At 45.0% G+C, this 26,987-nt stretch overlaps 1 long non-coding RNA gene across 1 annotated transcript; it reads right to left on the reverse strand.

The window, feature by feature from the left end:
* Window positions 1-493: 493 nt before the first annotated feature.
* On the reverse strand, window positions 494-26,610 carry LOC147828263 (uncharacterized). Its single transcript, XR_015451056.1, has 4 exons — window positions 26,505-26,610; window positions 22,371-22,583; window positions 20,966-21,056; window positions 494-1,483 (listed from the first exon to the last, which is right to left on the reverse strand). It is a non-coding gene; the product is annotated as an uncharacterized LOC147828263 (long non-coding RNA).
* Between the last annotated feature and the right edge of the window lie 377 nt (window positions 26,611-26,987).

Here is a 26,987-nt window from a genome sequence, read left to right on the forward strand (position 1 = left end):
AGTGCTTGGCAGCACAGTCTGCTGTGCTGGGAGCAGGAGCCCGGCAACCTGCCAGTGCCTGCCTGTCATCAGAGCCACGGCTAGGGAAACTTTTCAGGGGTGGCAGCCAGGGCATGGGCATTCGCCCCTGCCTCTTCTAAGGCCTAGCCCACCCCATCCCTCAGGCTGGCATGGACCCTCCCCTTCTCTCTAGTTCAGCCCTTTCCCAAAGATGTGCTACTCCTGTGTGCTCCTCTTGGCCACCAGACATCCAGTCCCCTGCACAGGGCTCAGGGAGATGATCCTATCCCCACCCCTGACCCCAGTCAGTAACTCCCATCAGTACCTGCAGCAGTCCAGCCTGTCCCAGAGCCATGGTCTGAGTCTTCCCAGGTGTAAATTTCTTACCCTTTCCACCACCTTCATCCTACCTCAGGGATGCCAGGTCTTTCTCAAAGGACCACCCAGGAAATCTTATTTGTTATTTACAGCTTAGTGTAAATTAGAGGACTGGTCTTGTTCTCAGAACATTTATTCGTTTGATAAACACCAACCTATCCTCTTGGTTGAACATGGTGCTGGAACCCCAGGGTAGAGAAGGATGAAGAGGAAGAAGGTGCACATTGGTCCCACCGAGGCTCCTGGAGGAAGGAGTTTCCATTGCTGCAGCTCTGGGTATGCTCAGGTGGGGGTACAGATGCCTGCAAGGAGCCTAGGCAGGGCCGGAAGGAGGTGAGTTGGAGTTAGCCAGGGAGCACAGACCTGTCCCCTGCCAAAGGAGGAGGCCCAGGGAGATGCGGAGAGCCTGGTCCAAGAGGAGTGGACCAAGCTAGGTTCCTTGAGGAATAGCCAATGCCCACCAGCTGGACACAGAGCGGGCACATGCAGGAGGGAGGAGACCCCGAGCCCAGGGTGCAGGTGGCCTGGATGCCACACTGAGCTGTGGCTCCTGTGTAGGGACAGAGGAGGGCATTTAGGGTGGCCCAGGACAGAAGACTCTGGAGACTTCTGGAAGGGCCCAGAGCAGTTGCACCAAGGGTGGGGTGGTGGGGGCCATGTCTGGGAAGCAGCTGGACAGCAGGTCCTATTGGCAGGAAGGCAGAGAGGGCAGGGACGAGCCTGATCAGGTGGCCAGGGCCCTGGGCCACCCTCCCCTCTCACCCACCACCTGTCATTTGTGTTTACTCTGTGCCTGCTGAATTGCAACTACCTCTGTTCAGAAAGAGGTGAGGGGTCTTACTGGGTCGGTTGTGCCATCTCTACCCACCTGAACTGTCTACCTGAGAACAGGTGCTCACTGCTCACCCTTCCTGAATGGTGGTCTCTGAACCCTGGTCCACTGGCCACCATGTTTGTGCCACCTCGTGGATATACCAGTCAGACAGGCCCCTGTCTCAGATTCACCCAGCACGGGCCTCCGAGCCCACCGTTCTCCATGCTCTGATGATATTTCTCAATTTACTGTAACTTCCTTCTCAGAAATCCCATTTGGTCGGCTTCAAAGCTATAGAAGATTGTTCTTCTCAGGGCAGCAGAGATGTTCAAAGTCTGCCTCCCGGGGCCAACCCAAAGATGTTGGCAGCCTTCTACACACACATACCCACACACACACACACACACAGCATCACAATGCCGCTATTGTCCTTGAGCCTCAAACACAAAAATTAAAAATCCTCAAGCATGAAATAATTTTGAAAACTCCCGTGGTCTCTTTGGAGCTGAGATTAAAAAAAAATGAAAATGTCCTCCCCAAGAGGTCACTAGTCAGCTTGGAAGAAGACACTGGAAGGCAAAGGTTTTAGAAGATTTTTCAAGGTTTTGAGACCACCTGGAGTCTGTTGGTCCCAAATTCTGGATTCATGAGCCTTAGTGTGGGGAAATCCTGGAGACACATGACCATAGGCTGCCATGTCACTGTGAGTGGAGGGCCCCTGCAGATGGGTTAGTGCCCAGGCCAGGTGCTATGGTGGGGATCAGGGAGGCCCTGAAGTGTTGCTGGAGAACAAAGTGGGAAGGGAGGAAGAAATGAGCTGTGCTAGAAAGCCGAGGAAGAGGATCCACGGATGTGGGTGAAGAAGAGAAACAGGAGGAGCAAGAGTTGGCATTGTCTCTGAAAAGGGCCAGCTGGCAGATGCTTCTGTCTTGCTGCTGTTGTATCTACTCAGCTCTGCCATTGTAGCATGAAAGCAACATGCTAATAAATATGTAAATGAATAAGTAAGGCCTAGTTCCAATAAAACTGTCTTGACAAAGATAGGCTAAGGGCCAGATTTGGCTGCCTTGTTCTGGAGCCTTGTAGGCTTGGGTGAGGATTTTCACTTTTATTGTTAACCAGATGGAGGACATTTTAGGTGTTACGGCTAAGAGTGAAGGGCTCAGATTTATGTTTTAGAAGATCATTCTGGTGCTCACTGGAGAAGGGGTTACAGGGCAAGAGGACACAGGGATACCAGCCTGAGCTGTTAAAGTGCTGTGGGAGAGAGAATGGAGATGGATCTATGGTGGGTGTGGCAGTGGCTCATGTTGCTCACCTGTGTCCCCAGGGAGGCTACCTGCATCTGTGAGGATTGCACTTCCCACTGCTGTTAAAGTTAGGGGTGACCTTGTAACCAACATTGGCCAAGAGGACAGGAGGCATGGAGAACTCTGGGAGCGCTCTTTCCCCTGACCTGGTGACAGGGCATAGCCAGAGTGGGTCTTTGTGCCAGGGCTGCTTGAAGAGACAGACCTCTGACCCGCAGTGCACACATAGCACAAGAAGGAATGACCTTGTCATTGTAAGCCCCAAGGAGTGTGGCGTTGTCTGTGACAAGACCAGCCTAGCTCATTGTGACTGGTGTAGGGGCAGCTGGAGATGATAGCAAGTGATGTGCTCAGGGTCCATTCTCAGGCAGAGCTTACAGGATTCGCTGATGAATCTGACTCAGGGTGTCTGAGAATTAAATAGAGGATGACACCCAGTGAACCTGGCCTGAGCAACTGGGTGGCGATGGCAGCAATGAATGAGAAGCAGGAGGCCTGGTGGGAAGCTCGGGGCCTGACAAGACCCCATAGGTCTCAATGACAGTTCCCCCCTACACACCGTGTGACCTGGGTGACTAGCTCCCTTTCTCGTGGGATGTTTCTTCATCTCTACAATGAGGATAAAGTAGGACCAGCTTGATGGAGCTGTCAAGAGAACTGATAGGGTAAATCCACACAAAGTGCTTGGTCTGGTCCTGGCACAATGGAGCTCCAAAATGAGTGCTACTATCATTACCATCACCATTGCCATGAGGAGGAGGATGATCATGATCATGATGATTATCAATATCTGAAGAGCTTGTTCAGTTTGAGTCAATCCCTTGTGTTCAGCTGGTTCTAGGTGCCCTGAAAAGTCCAGTTCTGTTCCTGCAGAGTTGCCACAGGATGCTGGTTCAGCAAGGCTTCCTCTGGTCCTCCTGGTAGCCTTCTGCTGCTCCAGCCTCTTGCTAAGAGCCATGTGGCTGGTGCACACTGACCCACAGGAAACCCAGCCTGCCTTAGCTTGCTTTGCCCAACTCCAGGTGTCCTGGGCAGGCCATCACGGGGGCCCTTATCTCCACAGAGAGTGAGACTTCCCTGCCTGGCACAACTCTGGCACTGACTTATTTCTGGGTGTGTCCTTGTCAGGGAACAAGTGAGATCACAGCAGCCATTCTAGAAAGTTCTAGAACTGTAGGTCCATCTGATCATTAAAGGACAGACCTTATCTTTGACAAAGAAGCCAAACACCTTCCCTGGAAGAAAGATAGCCTCTTTAATAAATGGTGCTGGAAAAACTGGCTTTCTGTATACCCAAAATTAAAACTAGACCCATATCTCTCACCATGCACTAAATGAAAATCAAAACAGATCAAAGATCTAAATATTAAAAGAGAAACACTCAATCTGCTAGGAGATAGGGTAGGTAGAACACTTGAAGACATTGGCATAGGAAAAACCTTTATGAACAAAACCTTGGTTGCATGGGAACTATCACCCCAAGGGGTCTGGAAGCTATTGCAGAAGTAAGTGGCGGCCTTGGACCCAGAGGGTAAGGACCCCCGCCCCAGCATTTCGATCCCACATCCATCATATAGTACAAGAGCTGGCCTGTATGCTTTTTAAAAGGTCAGTGTCACAGAAAAGGAAACCAGTGAGACTTTGAAGGAGGAGAGACCTAGACCAAGAGACTGAAGAGGCATAAGATTCAATGTAACATAGCACATCCTGGATTCAAAGACACTAAAGACCCCCTTGGAAAATTGCGAATTACCCATTAGGGAAATTTGCAATGGGATGGATATGAAACAATATTGTGATGCTATTTTTTAGGTGTGCTCATGTTGTGGCAGTTATAATGGGAAAATATTTTAAGAAAATGCAAGCTGAGGCATTTAGAGATGAAGGGGCTTGATGCACACAGCTCTCAAACAGTTCAACAAAAATAAATAAGTAGCCAGTGAGATGTGTGGGTGAATATAGCCAAATGTAAATAATCCTTGCATCTGGGAGGAGGTGCCCCATTGCACCATGCTCTTCACTCTGCATGTACTTGAAGTACTGATAAACAAGTGAGGAGAGATACAAAACACGTCTCACCATGATGGATAGTGTGTCCTTGTGTCACCTGGGAGGGGTCCCCTTATTATCCAGCCTGGCTCAAAATAGAAGAAAGGAGAAGAAGTGAAAATTGACCCTCTGAAGGTATAAGGAAGAAGTATTTTGAGTGGTGGGTGTGTGCAACTGTGTGTAATGTCGGTGAGTGTGTATAATTGTGTGATTACATATCTGAGCGCATGTGCATGACTATGTGTTTGAATGTGAGTGTGTACATGTGTGAATCAGAAGTAAACAGTAGCAGCTAGCAAAAGGTGGTGAAAGTCAAAGTTCCCTGTACATTATTACCCCAAATGAGGGAGCCCTTCTCCTCCCTACCCCAGGCTTCAGAAGCCCTCTCCTCCTTCCTTACCCATCTGGAAGACTGTCCCCACGTACCTTTATTCCTGTAGAGTTTGACACAGTGCAGTTAATGAGCTGTCTTTGAATGTTATTCATAGCTGCTGTGAGTCAGTCATTAACATTTTCTCACAGCCATTTCCAGTGATTTAAATTTCCATGAACATGGGCTGCATGTGACATTCAGGATCTGGAAATACCCACCCAGTGAGGCTGCATGTCTGCAGTTGTCAGTTAGCAGCTTTATTAATGAGAGATCAGGAAAGATGACCAAGAGATTGAAGGACCCAGATCTGTAAGGCTGTGTGCAGCATGTTGGAAGGACAGTAGTGACACATAAATGCCTGTGCTGTGTCCCCAGGAATCTGTTCCCTGGAGTGCAGACCTTTTCACCTGAGGTGCAAGGGAGATGAGCACTCTCATCCCAGAATCCTATTAGAAGATTGACTAGGAAAGACACACAGCTCTCTCCATCATGGAGCTAAGGGCTGCATAGTAGTGAACTTGACTTAAAGCAGAGCCTTGCAGTTCTTCTGGAGATCTGTGAATGTGATAGGGCCAAGTCACAGCGGCAAAGTCTCTTGTACCTTAAGGCTCTGCTTTTTCAAGTAAATACACCTTTGTGGGGAATCCAGGGACTTTTTTCCCCCTTTTTCTTTCTCCTTCCCCTTCCTCCTGACCCTCATTGGAGAGCAGGGTGCTGGGGGCCATGTCCCACCCAGTGGGGCAAGTCACTTCCTTCCTGTCCCTTGGATGACCCTTGATAAGGAAATCCGTGGGGCCTGAGATGGTGAGGTTGGGAGGATCTGGTAGTGACCATGGGTGGGGGGGGTGCCTCTCCTTAGTAGGTGGCACTTCATCTCTGTGGCAGTTCATCTTGAACCCTCAACTTCATTGGATTAAGAGAAGCTCAGTAGATTAGTAAAGCATGCTCCTGGGTATGTCTGGGTGGGTTGTGGGCATGTGATCTTGGGGTCTGTATCTAGTCCCTCACCCATTCCTTTCTGGCTCTGTTCCTTTCCTCTGCTATTCATCTGCCAAGAACTAAGTAGCTTTGTTCCATCACAGCCCTCGGCTATACTGTTACTGGCTTAGACTCACCTGATCGTGGACTGACTTTGTGAAACCACAAGTCAAATTAAACCTCTTCTCATTTAAATTTTTGATGTCTAGTATTTTGTCCAAGCAAAGGGAAAGTGACTAAGTTAATCACTCCCTCTCAAAAAATCCCTCAGGCCACTAGCACTGGCCTCACAGTGGGCAGCCAAGGCAGAAGGACCCACACTTGGGGGTCATGCTCTGTGACTGCAGATTGTCATCTTCAAAATTTTCATAGCTTTTCATCCTGTGTTCCAAAAGTGAAGTCAGGGACACTGGGGGGTGCATGGGACTCAGAGCCTCAACTCACATGGAGTCCTATCCCATCCCTCCTCTCCTTCCCCTTGCCTTGTGACAGGGTACTGGGCATAGTTGGGGTCAGGTATGGGTGTCCTGTGCATTCCAGGTGGGACTGGCAGCACCATGGCATCCCAGTAGGTGACCTTGAGAGCACAAGCCTGCCACTAACCCCAGAACTTCAAGACTACAGTGCCCTGGGTTTCTCATCCACTGTGGACTGGACAGCAGTCCAGGGCACAGTGTGTTGTTCCAGTGACTGGGGAGGGGTCCCAAATTGGGAGGCTCTGGGTTTATCCTGAGAATCTCTGTGCCATGAGGAGGAAGACATTGGAGAACAAATGGAAAACAGTGAAAGGAAGAGGAGAAGGTGGAGAAAGAAGAGGAGAAGGAAGAGAGAGCATGGAAGAATGGAATTTCTGTTCCTGTAGTGGGTCTTTTTCTGCTTTTTGGATGAGAGTTTTCACTTTTCCCTGGGTCTCCAAAATAATGCAAGTGGTCAGTCCCAAGACACACTGTTGATTCCTACTTCTCTCAAGTGCATGGGGAGTTTGGACAGGGGACGCATTCCATCCCACCCTTCCTGGATGTCACCCTCTGGCCACTATTTCCCCTCCCTAATTCAGCTGCATTAGATGCTTCTAGGACCCTCCCCTACTCCAAACTCCTCAGATAAGATTTTGCTCAGGCCTGCTTTGCCTCTAAGATTCCCTAAGTTATAAAGGAAATATATCTCCTGCCTAGCATTTTTGCAGTCATATTTTTTGATGTGGTAGGTCAGAACTCTGGTAGGTTTCTTTGATCTCAACCCTAAGATGGGACTTTGGTCTCAAGAAAATGTAGACTACATGAGACTCATGTGATGTCCCCAGTATTTGTCTGCTAAACTCAGTCCATCATTTAACATGTTGTCTCAAGGGCTTTTATGGTTTTATTGCTATTATTATTATTATCATGGAAGAGTAGATAAAGGAGCACATAGAAATGAGATTTTGCAATCAATACATCCATAAAAATTATAAATTTGTCATTGATCAAATGACATGAAGATCATTCCTTCCAAATATCTCACTGATGTAAAATCTCTGTGGTTTATAAATCAAAAACCATGGAAGCCTAAATGAAAAAGTTAAAACCATTGAGTTCTTGGAGGAAAACACACACATAAATTGTCATGAACTTGGGTTTCTCAAAAGACTCATAACTAGGACACCAAAGCACAAGCAACAAATGAAATATTCATTAAACTTAGAAATTTCTGTGCTTCAAAGAACAGTGTCAAAAAATGAAAAATAAAACCACAGAATGAGAGTAAATATTTCCAAATCATATATCTTATAAAGGAACTAATATCTAGACTATATAAAGAATTACTATAATAATAAAAATACAAATAACCAAATTAAAAATAGGCAAAAGATCTAAATCTTTTTTCTCCAAAGAAGATACACAAATGTACAATAAGCACATGAAAAGATGTCAGAGTCATTAGCCATCAGAAAAATGCAAGTTAAAACCATAATGAGATATCAGTTCCTGTCCGCTAGGACAGCTATCATTGGAAGATCAGATAGTCAGTGTTGGCCATAGTAGAACCCTAAGCACTGCTGGCAGGAAGGTCAGATGGTGTAGCTGCTCTGGAAAACAGCCTGGTCATTCCTCAAAAGGTGAACAGAGTCAACATATGGCCCAGCAATTCCACGCCAGGTATATAACCAAGGGAAATAAAAAACACATGTCCACAAAACTTGTGCATGAGTGTCAGCAACAGTATTATGCACAATACTGAAAAGACAGAAACAGAGCAAATGTACCTCAAAAGATGAATGAATAAATCACATGTGGTCCATCCATACCATAGAATGTTATTCATCCGTAGAAAGGAACAAAGTCCTAGTTCATACTACATCAAGGGTGAACGTTGAAAACACTGTGATAAGTAAAAGAAGTCCCCAAAGCCTGTATATTTTATGGTTTCACTTACACAAAATGTCCAGAATAGGCCAATCTACAGAAACATGGGGTGGTTTAGTGGTCTCCTACAACTGAGGGGCTGGGAGAATTATAGCTGAGAGGTATAGGGTCTTTCTTGGGGTGATGAAGAGATTCTAAAATTGACCAAGCTAATGGCCACACAGAACTCTGTGAATCTGCCAAAACCTACTGAGCTGTGTCCTTTAAAGGGGTGAATTATATGGTGTGTGAATTATATCTTTAAAAGCTGTCTTTAAAAAAAAGAATACCTGGGGTTTCAATTAGCAAGCTTAGTCCTTCTACCTATCTGGGTGCCTGCTACAGATTTACAGTGCTTGCCATCCAATGGTGAGACAGGAAGGTAGGGCATGGCTAAAACTGGCTGGGAAAGGAGGCATGTCAAGATTCTGGAACACATGTGCAGAACAGTTTCCAAAGTCCTGCACATGGACTTCTCATGAGAGCCCAAGCAGGTTTAATGGTATGGCCTAGACTTGACATCAGCCTGAGGAGTGGGTGATACAAAAAGGACAGTTCACATTCAGTTTGTGCCACTGCATTCTCTCTTGCATGGTAGCCCACCCTCCTGTTGCGGGGTGTGCTTCATTTCCTACTTTTACGTGGCCCAAACTCACTCCCCAGAACCTGTTCCTTTTCCTATCTTTAATAAAACTTTGCTACCATTTGTGCTTGTCTTGACCAGTTCTTTGCTCAGGATAGAAAGAACCTAGAAACCACATCCAGAAGGAGACTCGAGAACCTCCTAATCAGGTAACAATGGGACTCTGAGACCTGACTCCTCAGACCACCCTGCAGTCCTTCAGTTCTTAGTGTTGATTCTCTCCAATTCCTGGACACCAGTCACCCTGCCCACCCTCCGACAATGGCACAGCATGGTACAGGTGTCTGTTAAGGGTTGGGTGTCACCAGGAAACGTGACCCCTTTCTTCGTGGTCCTTGAGTCTTTGTGCTCTTGCAGAAAGAATCCAGGCAAGTGTCATAGGGCATGCAGAAGTCTAGGTAGAATTTCTTGTAGATATAGAGTGCCACAAAGGCATTTGTACAGAGGGTAAATTTGGATATAATGGACCCTTGAGTTACAACTGGCCTGGCACACGAACAACTTGAGTTACAACCAGAATTTAAGCTTTAACTTACAAACAAAGTCTTGAGTTACAACTCAAATGCTGGCCACTTGTGCTTCCAGAAGATCTCAGATACAGATTTAACCCTTAAAGAGTTCTGGAAGGAACATTATAGCATCCTTTCCTGTGTGGGGTTAACTGAGAAATCCTGGGCCAATGTCTCTTTAAGGACACTGAGATCTGCCTGTGTACAGAAGAGAGACTTTGAAGGTGTAGAGGAGCCTGAGCCTTCAATTGATCAACTTGTTCCAGCCCTCAGGAAGAACTGAGTCAAAGGTCCACTGTATCTTTTTATGTAAGGAAGAGCTGCTACTAGAGTTCAGAGAACTGGGGTAATTATGAATAATTTTACTTAGAAGTTACTTTGGAATTATAAAGTATCTTACTGTCTTTTTAGATGGCCAGTGTTTTTTCAAGGGCTTTAATTATGTCAGAAACTTACAAAGATTAATTCTTAATTTAAACCAGGTTCCAGCCCAAGGCAGGGGCATTTTTAAAGAACATTTCCCTTCCTGATATCACTGGGAGGCTGTGGCAGCCAGGAATGCTGTGTGCCTTGCTCTGGAGTTAGAGGGCCAGGTGGTCAGGAATCAGGACTGGGAACAATGTATAACCTTAAGACGTAACTGTGGTCTGTGGAGTCACCTTAGGTCTGAGACCTAAGTAATTATAAGTGTATGGTACATTGAACTCTTTGATTCTTTACTTCACTGGCAATGCGTGCTATTTTGGATTCATCCCTATTGTCTCTCAGGCTCACTAATGTCTCCTTATCTGCCTGACATGGAGACTGACATTTGCCCCAGGACACATCTGACCCAAAGTGTTATCGGAGCCTGTCTGAGGCCAATCACCCTTCTCTGACCCATGTGTTCTGCCCAAGGTCACACATCCACACCCAAGGATCTACTCATGCAGATGAGATGCTGTTCAAACCTTGTGATTCAGGAAGGACCAGAGGAACAGTGCAGGCCCATGATGGAGATGCTCCATGGTGGTCCTAAAGATCTCAGGGCCACCCCTAGGCTCAGGGGCCATGCATCTGCATAGATGCAACTGTGGCTCGAAGCTCGTGTGGAAGAAATAAGAGTTTCTTGACTTTTAGGGCATCTAGACCTCAGCCCTTTCCTCTGGACAGCTGGTGCAGGTCTTGGTCCCTGTGTGGGGTGCTCACCCTCTCTGTAAGAACCTATTAAGTTTCTACCATAGATTATGAGGTACAGGGTGGGGAGTACCAAATGGATCCATCTGTGCAGCAGAGTCATGCAAAAGACATCACCCAGGTAACTGCTAAAGGAAGCCAGAAAGGGTGATTTATTAGGTGTCCTGGGTCAGATGGTCCCAGAAATCCACATTCTTCCTGGGACCTCAGGATGCAATCTTATCTACCAACATGGCTGTTGTAGGTGTAATTCTAGGATGAGGTCAGGCTGCAGTGGAGTGGGCACTTATCCAATAAGGCTGGTGTCCTCATAAGAAACAGAGAGGGGACAAAGGTGGACACACAGGGAGCACAGTAGGTCACTGCACAGCAATGGTATGTCAAGGACAGTCAGCGACACCAGAAGCTAGGAGAGAGATGCCTCCCTGGAGTCACAGAGGGAACATGGTCCTGTGAAACCAGTATTGTAGACTTTCACCCTCCAGGACTTGGAAGAACAAATGCCGGCTGCTTTAAGACCCCAGGTTGCAATGATGCACAGCGTTAGGAATCTGCCCAGCCAGCCCTCATTCCCAAAGCAACAAAAAGAGCACAGACCTCAGGAGCTATGAAGTCATCAACATTCATAGGCATGCAGGCCATGTTCTGAAAGGGGAACAAAGTGCAGCGTCTCATGTTAGAGATGCCCACAGCAGGCACCTGCAACCATAACCAGCCAAACCTCAACCTGGCCCTAGGAATGATGACTCAGCATCACAGGCCAATGTCCATGGATGCAGGAGTCAGGGAAACTGCCCAGGATTACCTGAGACCTAGAGGCAGGAGACAGCAGGGTAGATGCACCAAGCAAAGCATACAGGTTTGTAGTATGCTTGGACTTTTCAGCGGTGACCTAGCACTACATGCAGAGAGACATGAGCTGGGTCAAATATGAGGAAAAGCACTGTAGACAGAGGGATCTGCAGGTGTGACTGTCCTGAGGAGAGAGGGATGAAGAAGGTAGTGGCAGGGGCCACAACAGAGGGGATGGGACTGGTGTGGGGCTGTAGGTTTAACAGGGCAGGTGTTCCCACTTCCCATCGTCTCCCCAACACCCTATAGTAATAAATCCTGCATGGAAGCAGCCACACCTGGTAAGTGTGATGCCCATGGGCCCGACGGGTGCCCTGCTGCCTGGCTCTAGCCACAGCCAAGGGGAATAAAAGCTTGTGCTCTGCTTAACTCCACCACATCAATATGTCCTAGTGATATAGGGCCTCCTAGTGTAAGGGAAGTAACTCCCAATCTGCTAGATGATGACATACACCGAGTTTGAGTTCCCCAGAATTGAAGAATGAATTCTAAGGAACAGTGGAGGTTAAGAGTGGGAGATATTTATTGAGTGGGCCGGGAGATTTAGCTCCTGAGAGACAGGAGGGGGCCCAAGTAGGTTGGCTTGGACCCCATTCTACAGAGGAAGTTTTATAGAGCAAAACCACAAGGTGGGTATAAAATCACAAGGTGAGTACAATGTTGAGCAAAACTTTGATCAAACAATAGGATTACAAGTATAGCCACTTAGTTAATATTGAGCCAATGTGGAAGCAGGTCACATAGCAAGTGTGCATGGAAAGAACAAGGACCTTTTTTGGAAAGGATGAGTCAGAAGGTCCTGGTCCCCCACTGGGTAACTAATGTCTCTCTAGACTTTATTGGACCAGGTAATACTGATTATAGTATATTGTTTATCCCTCAGGGAGATACGTAGGCCTAGTCATTCCATCTTTATCTTGAGGACTGGCCTTCAATAAATGCACCTCCATCCACAGTTGTAATGTGTTCTTATCTTCTGCACTGACCCCTTCAAGGGTCTAGCCCTGTCTGATTGCCTATAATATTTTCCTAACTTAGCTGTCTATAATATTAGCTGCATTGACATTTCATAGCGAGTCTGAAAAGGTTGGCAGAGCCATCTTCTTTAACCTGCATCTCCACATGATAATAACTTGGTAAGTATGGCTGTCTTTGAAGTTGTCCAGTTCCCCACTGATGACTGCCAATCTACCTCAGTAGTGGTCATCATCTCTAGCCCACCTAGAGAGATACAAATTGAAACCAGTGACAACTGTGTCCTTGCTCAGTGCCCAGTGTGCACAAAAGCACAAGGCCTCCCCATTCCATACTCTGCCTCAACAGGCAGCAGACTTGGACATCTTTCCTTATTTCTGGTTAAGCAGCATCCACTCAGTTGTCCCCTTAAAGTGAGCACAGGCAGGTCCAGCACATAGTGACTTGACTTACTGTGCTGAATTTTCAGAGAAGCATGGCTGAAATTTACTTTCTATTATAACATGATCTCAAACCACCTAGAAATAGTACCTCATCTTCTTTCTGTCTTTCAAGAAAACTTGCACACACAAATTCTATTACATCCTGTTGTAAGGCTCCTCCTTAGAGGCAGAGGATTTTGCCTGAAGTCATCTTACAGTTTAACTTCCCGGAACCAACACTTGTCTATTGAGACAATAGGCAGCAGAATGGATTTATAGAAATAAACAATGAGTTTCCACACCCCAGACATAAATGTCACACATCAATCTTTCCACCAATCCCCCTGGGCTCTTGGATGTGGGAAGGAGCTCTATGAGCAAACAAAGTGTCCTTGCCCTTTTCCTTCTTGTGGAAAATCAAAACCAAAGTAGCACTCCAGTTACCAGCTCTTTGCAGAAAAGAAACAATGGTCACCAATGCCACCCTGGACTCCATGTGCACAGGAGCCCAAGCTTCATCTCCATGACTTCTCCTCCGCACCCCTCCTGATGCCCTCCCCAGTGTGCTAGGATAGAGTCCTGGGCCAAGGGTGCTCTCAGGCCCAGGCCCTTTGTGTGGAAGGGGAAGAAGGCTGCCGAGGGTGGAGCAGGCACTGGAGTAACACTTGGGGACATCTGTCAGCTTGTGAACAGAGGCCTACTTAGCTGCAGCAGAAGTTATGGTCACAGTGGGTGAGCTAAGAAGCTGGAGTACCATGGTGGGGTCTCTCTAAGTGATAGCATATAGTGGGAATGCCACTGCATGTTCTGGTCCTACTTTTTTACAGGGACAGCAGGTCCCTCCTCTTCCCCTCACCTGAGCAGCCAGGGGAGAAGCTTGCTTACCCCAAGCAGGCCATGCAGTATGGACAGCCATCCTGCCCTTGACTATTCTCCAGCTGTCTGGGTCACCCCTGCCCAGTGTCCAGACAAAACCAAGTCATCGCTGCCAAGTTCTGTCTCAATTCCTAATCCATAGGGCCACAAAATGCAATGGTACAAATAAAAATAAATATTTGGCATGGGAGTAAATTAAGGCTTGGGGTAGCTGTCATGCAGTAAGGGCTAACTAGAACAATTTAGGGGGAAGAGGAAGTTAATCCCCTCTTATATACTATGTTTCAAAGGAATTAAATTTGTAGCTTAAGAGTTATAAAACATTGCCTGTCCCAGAGAAAAGGGCTTCTGAGCCACCATCTCACCACTCGCAGCTCAGAGGAGGTGAGCAGCACCTCCTCCAAGGGTGAAAATGAGAAGACACGTAAACAAGTCTCAAAACCAGACTTCCAGATCACCTACAGCAACCCCAAAGGGAAATGAGATGGAACACTATGATACTCAACTGCCTGGACTCCCTGAACTGGCAACAAAAGAGGATCTGGAAAAAATCAAATCAGAAATAATTTCTCAGATAACACCAGACATTGTGCTCATAGCACAAGACATGATTAATAGATCTAGAGAGGAGCTCAGAAACATGATGGAATGCCAACATAGGAAACAAATGGAATCCATAAAACAAATGCAAACAGATTTCCAGGAGATGAAAAACTCCATTGAAAGTCTACACAGCAGAAGGAGCCAATGTGAGGACAGAATTTCAGATATAGAAGATAAGATTGCAATTAATGACCAGGAAAAAGAAAAATTGCTTTAAAATTGTAAAAGACCACAATAAATCAATCCATCAGCTGCTAGACAATACAAAGAATAACATAAGACTGATTGGAGTCAAAGAAGAAACAGGAGAGAGTGCAGATGACATAAAAAACCTGTTCACAGAAGTAATGGCAGAAAACTTCCCAAGCAGGGGAAAAGAACTTGACATACAGATAAGTGAGGAATATAGGACTCCAAATAGCCTTGATCAAAAAAAAAATCTGCACATAGGCATATAATTGTTAAGATTTCAGAAACCCAACAGAATAAAGTCCTACAAACTGTTAGAGAAAAGAAACAAATCACATACAAAGGAAAGCCCATAAGAATCACAGCAGATGGGCCAAGGAATTAGCTCAGTGGTTCTGGCGCCTACCATGCAAGCACAAGGTCCAGAGTTTGATACCTGGTACCGAAAAAAAGAGAATCACAGCAGACTTCCCAATGCAAACCTTCAAGGCAAGAAGAGCTTGGAGTAATATATTTCAAGCCCTAAAGGAAAACAGCCTCCAACCCAGATCGATGTACCCTGCAAAACTATCTTTCAAAATTGATGGAGAAATAAGATACTTTCATGACAGAGAGCACCTTAGGAAATTCATGAATACGAAACCAGCACTCCAAAAAATTTTAGACAATATCCTAGGAAAAGACAATGAGGATCACAACTCCAGGAAGCACAGCAGAATTAACGCATTGGCTGCAACAAGAAATTAAATGAAAGAGGGGAGAATTCAACAAAAAGAAAAAGTCATAACAATGATAAGTCAAGATGTATCACTTATAACCATTAATATTAATGGTCTCAATTCACCAATTGAAAGGAATAGACTGGCAGAATAGGTCAAGAGCAAAATCCAACAATATGGTGCATATAAGAAACATACTTAATTCAAAATGAAACTCATAGACTGAAAGTTAAAAGGTGGAAAACAATAATCCATGTGACAGGAATGTGAAAAAAAAGCAGGAGTAGCTATCCTCTTTGCAGATCAAGTAGATTTCAAACCAACACTGATTAAGAGAGACAGAGGACACTACATCCTTGTAAAGGGAAGAATCCAACAGGAAGAGATGACAATCATAAATATCTATGCACCAAACACTAGTGCACCCAACTATACAAAACAAATACTAACGGACACTGAAAGTCATATATGCACTAAAACAATTGTAGTGGGGGACCTCAATACCCCACTGTCACAAATAGATCAACCTGACAAAAAATAAGTAACGAAATACTAGAACTCAATTGAACTCTTGAACAAATGAACTTAACAGATGTTTACAGTGTTCCACCCCACAAAATTAGAATACACATTCTTTTCAGCTGCACACACATCATTCTCCAAAATACATCACATACTCACTCATAGAACATGTTTAAGTAAGTGCAAAGGAACTGAAGTTATCCCCTGTATATTATTAGACCATACTGCAATGAAATTGGAGATCCATAGCAAAAGAAACTCAAAAAATTCATGAACACAGGGAAATTGAACAACACACTTCTGAATAACGAATAGGTCACCGAGGAAATTAAAGAAGAAATCAGACAGTTCCTTCAATTAAATGACAATGACAATACAACATATCAGAATCTATGGGACACAAGGAAAGCAGTCTTACAAGCAAAATTTATAGCAGTGAATATGCATATTAGGAAAACAGAACGAGCCCAATTAAACAACCTGATGCTGAACCTCAAGCTTCTAGAAAAAGAAGAGCAGGACAACCCCAAAGCTCATACAAGGGAGGAAATTATAAAGATCAGAGGAGAAATCAATGCAATGGTCACTAAGAGAATGATAAAAAAAAATCAATGAAGCCAAGAGTTGGTTCTTCAAAAGAATAATCAAAACTGACGAACGCTTAGCCAATCTTATCAGAAAAAGGAAAGAAAAGGCCCAAATCCATGCAATTAGGAATGAAAAGGGTGAAATTACAACAGACCCAGTAGAAATCCAGAGGATCATCAGTACCTACTTCAAGAAACTATATGCCAATAAGATGGAAAACACAGAAGACATGGACAGATTCCTAGATACATATGAATTACCAAAGTTGAACGAAGAAGACCTAAAAATTCTAAACAACCCAATATCAATCAATGAAATTGAAAATGTAATTAAAAACTTAGCATGTAAGAAAAGCCTGGGTCCTGATGGCTTCACTGCTGAATTCTACAAGACATTTAGAGAGGAACTACTGCCACTACTGTTTAAACTCTTCAATGAAACTGAAAGGGAAGCAATACTCCTAAATTTATTTCTGGAAGCAAACATCACCTTGATTCCCAAAGCAGAGAAAGATCCAACCAAAAAAGAGAACTATAGGCCAATCTCACTAATGAACATACATGCAAAAATCCTTCCTAAGATGCTGGCAAACAGAATGCAGAAGATCATCAAGAAGATCATACACCCCGACCAAGAGGGATTCATCCCAGGGATGCACGGATGGTTCAACATATGCAAATCAATCAATGTAATACACTATTACATCAATAGAGCCAAGGAAAAAAACCATATGATTATCCCCATAGACGCAGAAAAAGAATTTGACAAAATCCAACTTGCATTTATGATAAAAACCTTACAAAAAATTGGCATAGATGGTCTCTACCTCAATCTGATAAAAGCCATCTATGAAAAACCAACACCCAATATCATACTAAATAGTCAAAAACTGAAATCCTTCACACTAAAATCAGGAACAAGACAAGGATGTCCACTATCACCACTCTTGTTCAATATAGTTTTGGAAACATTAGCCACAGCAATTAGACAAGAGAAATAAAAGGAATAAAGATAGGAAACCAAGAAGTCAAATTGTCATTATTTGCAGATGACATGACACTCTATATAGAAGACCCCAAGAACTCCACCAAAAGTCTTCTAGACTTAATAACCAAATTCAGTAGAGTAGCTGGATGCAAGGTCAACACACAAAAACCAATAGCTTTCGTCTACATGAACAAAAGACTCACTGAGACAGAAGTAGGGCAAACAATTCCTCTCACAATAGCATCTGAAAAACTGAAATACCTAGGAATCAACCTAACAAAAGAAATCAAAGACCTTTTCCTTGAAAACTATGGCACTCTGAAAAGGGAGATTGAAGATCATATGAGAAAGTGGAAAGACATCCCTTGCTCCTGGGCAGGAAGAATCAACATAGTGAAAATGGCCATACTTCCAAAACTGCTATATAGATTCAATGCAATCACAATTGAAATCCCAGAAGCATACTTCAAAGACCTTTAGAAAACAATCCAAAAATTCATTTGGAACAAGAAGAGACCCAGAATAGCAAAAGCAACTCTAAGTAACAGAGGCATGGCAGGGGTATCACAATCCCCAACCTGCAACTCTGCTACAAAGCTACTGTGATAAAAGCAGTTTGGTACTGACAAAGGAACAGACTTGAGGACCAGTGGAAGAGATTAGAAGATGCAGAAACAACACCAGACACACTCAGCCATCTCATCTTCAATAAAGGAGTCAAGCACCCTCACTGGAGGAAAGATAGCCTCTTTAATAAATGGTGCTGGAAAAACTGGGTTTTAACTTTCCAAAGATTAGAACTAGACCTATATCTTTCACCATGGACTAAACTAAAATCAAAATGGATTAAAGATCTAAATATTAAGATAGAAACATTGAATCGGCTGGAACAGAGGTTAGATAGATCTCCTGAAGACATTGGGGTAGGAAAAGATTTTTATGAACAAAACCTCAGTTGTCCATAAACTAGCACAATCAACAAGTGGGATCTATTCTTATTAAAAAGCTTCTGCACAGCAAGAGAAACCACCAGCAGTGTGAAGAGAGAACCCACAATGTGGGAAAAAATCTTCACCTGCTGTTCCTCAGACAAAGGCCTACTACCTAGAATCTATAAAGAACTTAAAAAGATCAGATCTCCCAAATTTAAAGACCCAATCCAAAAATGGGCATCTGAAATGAACAGACATTTCTCAGACAAAGAAGTAAAAATGGCAAATAAACATATGAAAAAAATGTTCAACATCACTGGTCCTTTGAGACATGAAAATGAAAACAACGCTGAGATTCTACTTCACTCCAGAAAGAATGGCTGCTATCATGAAATCAACCAACAACAAATGCTGGCAGGGCTCTGGGCAAAGAGGAACCCTGCTCCACTGCTGGTGGGAGTGTAGACTGGTGCAACCACTGTGGAAATCAATATGGAGATACCTCAAAGAACTAGGAGTGGAAGTCCCATTTGACCCAGCTGTTCCCCTGCTGGGGATCTTCCCGAAAGAATTAAAAGAATCATACCACAGTGATATATGTGCACCCATGTTCATAGCAGCACAATTTGTAATAGCTAAAACTTGGAAGTGGCCCAAATGCCCATCAACTGGAGGCTGGATAAAGAAAATGTGTTTTTTTTATAAAATGGAGGCATAAAAAATGAGAAATTAGAGACATTTATAGCTAAATGGATATACATTGAGGAGATACTCTTAAGTGAAATAAAGAGGACACACATGTATAAATACCAAATAGTTTCTCTATTGCGAGAAACTGAAAGTGTAAATAAAGACTAAAAGGTATAATAGGTAATGTGAAATAGGAAGAAAAGGGGAAAAGGGTAAGGGGAAGTGGGAGGGTTTGGGAAAGGAAAGAAGGGAATGGAATTAATATGAGAAACTGAAAAAAAGGAAACAAAGTCTTTGTAAATAGGGAGGAATGGAGGGGTTGAAGGGAGGGCAGAGGAAGGGGAAAAAAGACGAACCAAGAGAGACTATGTAAAGGTGCAAATTTCCAATGATGAATGTCATTATATTGTATACCTAAAATGTACCAAAGATTAAAATGAATAATTGATAATTTGAAATAGGAAGAAAAGGTCCAAAGGGGTAGGGTTAGTGGGAGGGGAGGGGTAAAGGAAAGAAGGGACAGGAAAAATTATGAAAAGTGGAAAAAAAGGAAACAAAGTCTTTATAAATAGGTAAGGGAGGAGAGGGTGAAGGGAGGGCAGGGAATGGGGAAAAAATAAGAACCAAGATGCATCATGTAATAGTGCAAGTTCCCATTGATAAATGTAAATGTATTGTATACCTAAAATGTACCAATAAAAGAATTTAAGGAAAAAAACAAGTTATAAAATATTACACTAAAACTAAGAAGAATGATTATTTGCATTTCCAGAAAGGAGGTGGGGAGTGGGCTACTTTCATACATTTCTAGTTGTAATATGAATTACTACAACTTTTTGGAAAGTAATAAGCAATGTCTATTAAAATTATCAGTTCTGAAAATCTAGCCTATGGAAGCCAAGCCAGCGATACCTAAGAACTTCTGTAGCAGAAAGTCTATTGCCACTTCATTAGCAATACTAAAAAAAAATAAAAATGAAAATATCCACGAATTGGTAGAATTAGTTCCAATATTCCATGTTATGATGACTTGTTACAGAGCTATTCCAAACAGGAAAGAGAGCTCGGTGTTTACGAACCTATCTTTGTCAGTTCTGGCCAGCGTCACAGATATAGGAGAGGCTGGTGGCTTTAAAAATATAAGTTTATTCCTCAGTTCTGGTCCAAGATCAAGGAGCGCAGATGTGTTGTGTGAGGACTGTGTTGTCCTGGTTCATAGGTGATTCTCTTCCCAATGTACCCCTCAAAGCTAGGAGGAAAATCACCTCTCCTGTCTCTTCTTGGGAGGGCACCAGTCCCTTTGCTGAGGGCCCCATCTCCATGACCTAATGACCTCCTGAAGTTTCATCTCCTGACACCATCACACTGGCAGCTAGGATTTCAACAAGTGCAATTTAGCAGAAGACAAATGTCTGGTCTATAACAAAACTCAAAAAAAAATTTAAAACTCTCTAAGATGTTTTGTCAATTTAGTAGAAAACTAAATATGCAATCACTATATGACCTAGACATTAAATTTTGAGGTATTTTTCCAGAAAAATAATATTTGGGTTCATCAAGAAAAAAAAGCTTGTATACTAATGTTCAAAGCAGCTATAGTCATAATACCCCATTACAAAAGTCAAGCCAGATGTCCTTTAAGTGTTAAATATTAAACAAGCTGTAGTACATCCGTAGCATGGACTACTACTGAGCAATAAACAAAAATTAACTGTTGACACCCATATAGCCTTAATGAATTCCCAGAGAATTGTGTGGAATGAAAACACCAGTCCTGGTACAGTATTCTACACTGTGTGTTCCACTTATATAACATTTCATAATGACAAAATGATAGAACTAGAGAGCAGGTCAGTAGCTACCAGAAGCTAGGGATGGGAGGAAGGTGGACAAAGATGTGGATGAGGGAGGGGAGGAAAAGATTGGTGTGATTGTGAAGAGTCAATGAGGTGCACACAGGAGCCTATATGTGTGATAAAACTGTGCAGAGACTCACACAGGGGTTGATGAACTGGGGCTAAGGTCACTAGGTTGTATCAGTGTCTCTGTCCTAGACGTGGTATTTCACTCCAGTTTGCAAGAAGTTACTGTTGGAAGAAACCAGGTAAAAGTTACACAGGATCTGTCAACATTATTTTTTTTTTGCATTTGCATGTAAAGCTACAGTTATCTCAATAAAATTTCATGTAAAAAACATTTTAAAGAGTCTTCCAATAAAATATGTCATAAGGTAAAGTAGTTTCAGAGGTTTTAAAATACGATCTTGCTATTTGGTAATCTGAAACAAAATCAACCCTTGTATATTTGAAATCATATTTGGAGGAGCAGAAAGGAAAAGAGCTGGCTGCAGGGGAAAGAGGAGACCATTAGCTGAGTCACACGTTCTGTGTTGACTTTTGCTACACTAGCGTGCATTTTCATCATAAAAATTAAAATGTAAAGGAGATAAAAACAAACCCTAAAAGCTTTAGGAGATAAAAAGGTATTATTTGTATAACTTTAGGGTGTGGATTCCCTTCCCAGGAAGAAAGATTTGACACCCAGAAGCAGACAGGAAACAACGGACAGACTAAATCTCATAAAAATCACTCGCTTCTGTGGATCAAAACACATCATGAAGTTAAAAACCAAATAACATGTGACATTCCTGAACAGACAAGGGATTGTGAGCCTAAAATGGTGCTTATAAATCACAAAAAGAAAACAAAGCCACAGCAGCCCAGGGAGGGGTCAGGGCAGTGATTGGAGCTGAGCAGCCTTGGTTGGGCTGGGTAGGGACCCCAGGCCTGGATAACACTGCACCTGCCAAGGAGCCAGTCCTGCTGTGGACTCTCCTGCAGGACCTGTCACGGTGTCACGTTGGCGACGCGCGGGGGAAAGGAGTGCTTCGGGAGAGTTGGTTGAGCCTCCTCCTAGACACATGGGTGCATACTCACACACACACAGACACACAGACACACACAGAGACACAGCCTACAGATATACACCAACACAGACATAAACACAGGCACACCCACACAGACACATACACACATAGTGCTGGGGCCTGCAAGAGTCCAAGCCAAACTACAGTGACGATATAAGGAACTCCAAGAGGGTTCAGGAGGACGGTCTCCCTGAGCAGACTGTAGGGGACAGGATCTAGCTCTGTCTGCCAGCAGGGCGCAAGCAGAAGCAGGTTACATGCTGAGGGGGGTCCCACTGCTCAGAGACCCCAAATTAAAGGATGAAGGGGGCACTACAAGTGGCTCTTAGAAGAGGACTTCTCTGCCCAGAGAACAGCACTCAGAGCCCATAGCAGAAGGGGCCCCCATGTACCCTCAAAGCATCATTCCTGAGAGAGCATCAGACTAGATGCCCAGGGCCCAGCAAACCCCAGGGCTGCCTGTGCTCCAGCCTACCTCTCTGTAGTCCAGCTGGGGGTGACATGCAGCTTTCGCTGGAGTCCAAAGAGGGTTAAGAAGGTGGCACCCAACTTGTCCAGGCTGCTCCCCCAGAACTGCATGACATGGAGGGCAAGTGACGCCTCCAGCCCAAACATCTATTGTCCTGCTGCTCTTGGCTGTGTGATTGCAGCCTGATGTCCAGGTAGAACAACCTGCCCTGGACTCCACCTACATGCAGGGAAGACAGACAGAGCATGGACCTCAGAGGGGTGATGGGGGAAAAGAAGCTGTCCTCTGCCTGGTCCTTGATGCCCTGCACTGGACCTTTCTCCTCATTGGTAACCCCCAAAACATGAATGTGGCTGGGGCAGGGGAGGGGGTAGGTAGGCGACATGTAGGTGGGTCAGGAAGCGAGGAAACAGCTCGAGCAGCACTACAGAGCCCACAGGAGAGGAAATTGCAGATCTAGGTGAATTGCAGTAAACATGTACTTTCCAGCACTGCACTGCTATGTGTTTTCCCACATGGGTGTCAGGGTCTCTACATCTGCTCACTAGAAAGTGAGAGCTCAGCAGTGGCGAACCTATGGTGCATGTGCCACAGCCGGCTGTTTATTATCACTGAAAGCTCTAAAAGGTTTGCTATCACTGGTTAGCTCACCTTTAATCCACATGGTAAGGAGACTCTAGACACAGCATGGCTGGTGGCATGTGTTGGCTCAGAGAGTGACCAACCATGCACAGGGAGTGCTTGAGGTCACAGAGTGATGGAGAGCCCACCAGGCGTGGGTGGGCAGCAGGGTCAAAGTTAGCTTGCAGTTTGTGTCTGGTGGATCTTGCTTTGTTCCTCTGTCTAGACCCGGCTCCTCTCTCCTTTCACATGAACCAAAGCTCTGCGGTTTGATTTGTTCAGTCTAACGGTCTCCCTGGGAAGGTTTTCAACCCCATTAAGGAGGTGTGGTGGAACACAGTCGGAGTGCACCTGTAGGTAGAATAGTACACAGCTGGCAAAAAGAGTGTCTGTATCTGTGGATATGAAAAAATCCCCAAGATGTAGAAATCAAAAAGCAAAGCACAGAATTATATCCAATGTATAATATAATTTACAGTATATGTACAGCTGTATGTATATATTATTTACATATATAAACAAAACATAGAAAATTAGTTAGAGAATGGTCAAACTGTTGCTGATGGTGACCACTGTGAGGATGGATACATGTAAGGAGCAGCTGTGTGAAGAGAAATGTTCATGTGCTTTCAGCAAACCTCAGTGCTATTTGAATCTTTGCAACTGTATTTTTGTATCTGCATAATAAACATGAATAAAGCATAGGGAAATTAGAAAAACAGAAGGAGTAGTGTGGATTGGAGAGCAGGCAAAGCCAGCAGGAGCCACACACTGCAGTGCTTGAGAAACCATTTGGGGAGACCATGGCAGTGGCTCAGTGCCCAGGGGAGGATGCAGAGGAGGAGGCCACTGGCTCTCTGGACCAAGGGGCAGGCGGCAGGTAAAGTTTAGCCCAAAAGCAGCAAGACACTGTGATGGCCACAGCCCTGCCCCAGGCTGTCTTTCCTGTGTGTGGGTGGAGGCCAGGGCAGGTTGGTTTGCCTGGACTTCAATCTGCAACCACACACCAACAGCAGGGACACCAGGCAAGGGGCAGGAGGGGATGAAATCAGAAATGAGCATGGCCCAGGCACGCACCCACCTGTCCTGCCTGACATGGGGTCTGAGACTGGAAAGGTAGAAGGCACCGAGAGCAGATGGGCGGGGGTAGGAGGCGGTGAGGACCCTCATGACTGAGCACCGCCAAGCCAGGGGATGGCCCTGGTGCTGTACTTACAGATTTGCACACTTTGTGGGGCGATGGTTCTTAGAACAGCAGGAAGTTTCTATCATGCTTCCCACTTTCTCAATAAGCCATGGTTAATCTCAGAATAGCCAAATAAACTTCCCAACATCACAGAGAAAGAAGAGACAAATCTCATAGTCAGACCAGTTCCAAACCTGCTGTTACTGTGGAGTCTACACCAGGTGTGCACTTTCTGTGGTGGTGGATGAGCCACCTTCTAATTTCCATGGTTCCCCTCTTCTCCAGCCCTGTCCTTGTTTAGGGCCTCTTCTTCCTCCTTTCGCACTAACATACTAGATTTCCAACACAGACCCTTCCCTGCAGGCTCATCCCTCTTGGATCCATCCTTCAAGCATGGACAAGGTCACCTTCTAGGATCACAGCTATTACCACCTTGATCTTCTACTTGGATTCTTCAGGAAGCATCTCCAGTATCACTCAAGAAACAGAAGCAAGGGCCAGACAGGTATTACTGACAAAATAACACTTGAACCAGACAGAGACATCCAGCAATAAGGACAGTGATCCCTGGGAGACAGAAAACTGGTGGGAGGAGCAGCAGCCCCTCCAAAGTGCCCACTTCCCTATCCTCGGAATCTGTATATGTGCTGCACCCCGTGGCCAAGGAAACTTCGAAGGTGTGACGGGTTAGAGGATTTGAGATAGATGAATTATCCCGGATTATCCACTGAGCCATCCCAGAAATAGGCCTCCTTGTCTATCCTTGGTTCCTTCTGCAGGGCTGGATGTGTCTCTGGGGTGGGAAGAGTGGGGATTCATGAGTTGCATCCTCAAGAGGACCATGTCACACTTTGAGTTACTGTCACAGGACATATTAGTATAGCCCTGTAGAGGTGTGAATGTCAGGTCAAGGAAAGTCCACAAATTGTGATCCCTGTCCCCTGGAGGGACCAAAGGAGAACTTTGCAGGAGACACACAAGCTTTCTGTGTGGCTCAGGAAGCCATTGAGCTGGGAAACCAGTCCTGCCCGAGCCAGGCTGGGGGAGAAGCTCAGAGAGAAGGAGCAGGAGGCCAGGGCCCGGGAGGCAGAGAAGCAGCAGAGTCCCCGGGACCTGGCATGGGAGGACCCTCCAGATGGGGATCAAAGAAAGCAAGGCCTGCACATTCCCAGCACTGCCCCACCCCCAATGTTTATCTTCTGCCTGCTGACAGGGCAGCAAAGGAGGGGGAAGTGGGCAAAGAACTTGACAGGCAAAGAGAATGAAGAGGAAAGAGCAGCAACAAAACTTCTGGTCCAAGCAGCTAGTGAGCGGCCAAGATGGGGCACATCTGAGAAGGCTAAAGTCTAACCAGGGGCCCCGGAGCCTGAAAGCAAAGCAGAGTGTGCAGGGGCCCCAAGAGGGGACAGGGATTGGGAGTAACAGGCATCTGCAAGCAGTGGAGTGGATGGGGCTGGAAATGGGACTGGCTGGAGATGAGCCTGGGGATTATGGGGTCCCTGGCCCCAAACTGCACTGTAGAAAAGCAACTTCTCCATAATCCCGGTGGGAGGCAGAGCTCTGCTCTCCAGGGGGAGGGAACCTGGGGACTCTGGACTCCTGAGTGAGGGCCACTGATGCAGGCAAGGACTCTGGGCTGAAAACCAGAAGATGTTAAGTCCCAGCCTTCCTCACCCTGAGACATACCAGCCAATCCTACAGTCATTAGACAAGATTCTGGACAATGCTTCTCTGAGGACCCTGGCCAGCTCAGTGGAATTGATAAGGACCCAGCAACCCCAGGAGAAGGGTCCAGCTCAGTCCTCCAGAGCAAAGCCTCCCCAGGACTCAGAGCTGCCAAAGTACAAGTGTCCAAGAGTCTCCCTGGCTATGTGAGATCAGAGATGGAAACTACAAGAGTGAAAAAAGGAATCTGGAGGAAGCAGAAAAAACCCAGAGCAAGGAAAAAATGCTAAAATAAATTGCAAGTAATATCTCCAGGAAATAAGAAGATATTACATCCATGAAATAAAAACCAGTTGCTTTTAAAATAGCAATAAAATAAATGCTAAAAGGATCCCTCTGAATTTCAAAAGTACCCTTGGAAATTAAAGTGGCAGATATCCAAAACAACAGCGCACACACACACACACACACACACAAAAACAACTCAACGGCAAGGTCTAGGGCAAGCTTCCAAAAGATAGAACTCAAACAAAGAGATGGAAAACAGGAAAGAAAGGCTACAAAAAGGAGAGAATCTTCCCAGGAGGTCCATAATTGCAAAACAAAGTTTTAAGAAAGAGAACTTATATAGACAGGGATCCATATTAAAATAATAAAAGGATATTTACCAGATTGTCATGATCATGAGTCTCCAGTTTGAAAAGACCCACTGAGAACTCTCATGTAAAATGATACCTCAAGGATAGAAAGAAAATTGTGGAAGATTTCAGAGAGTTTCTGGTATGAAGGAGGATAGACCAGAAAGCTATCAATCTCTGGGAGTCAGAAGATGGTGGGGTCAGAGTCTGAAGGTCAAATATCTCCAAGCTGGCAGCTGATGGAATGTGAAGGAGTAACTCGCCAGGTCCACACTGCTCTTGAAATAGCTTCCTCCCACCCGCACATCTCAGGAAGCCATTAGGAGATGTGGGGCCAAAGCCAGGAAGAAAACCAAGAGGAGACCCAGGAGTCTAAATAGGACCCAATGCAGGGAAGGCCCAGGGCCCTCCCAGGGACCCAAGGCAGCAGTGGCGCAACAGGCAGACAGCAGCCAGTGTGCACAGGAGCAGCGGGCCCTGGAGAGAAATTCCCAGGTGGGACAGGCTGAGCCA

The sequence above is a fragment of the Heterocephalus glaber genome, unplaced genomic scaffold, assembly GCF_053883595.1.
Source record: "Heterocephalus glaber isolate CG9 unplaced genomic scaffold, H.glaber_assembly_v1.0 deba00001150, whole genome shotgun sequence".
Classification (NCBI taxonomy): Eukaryota; Metazoa; Chordata; class Mammalia; order Rodentia; family Bathyergidae; genus Heterocephalus; species Heterocephalus glaber.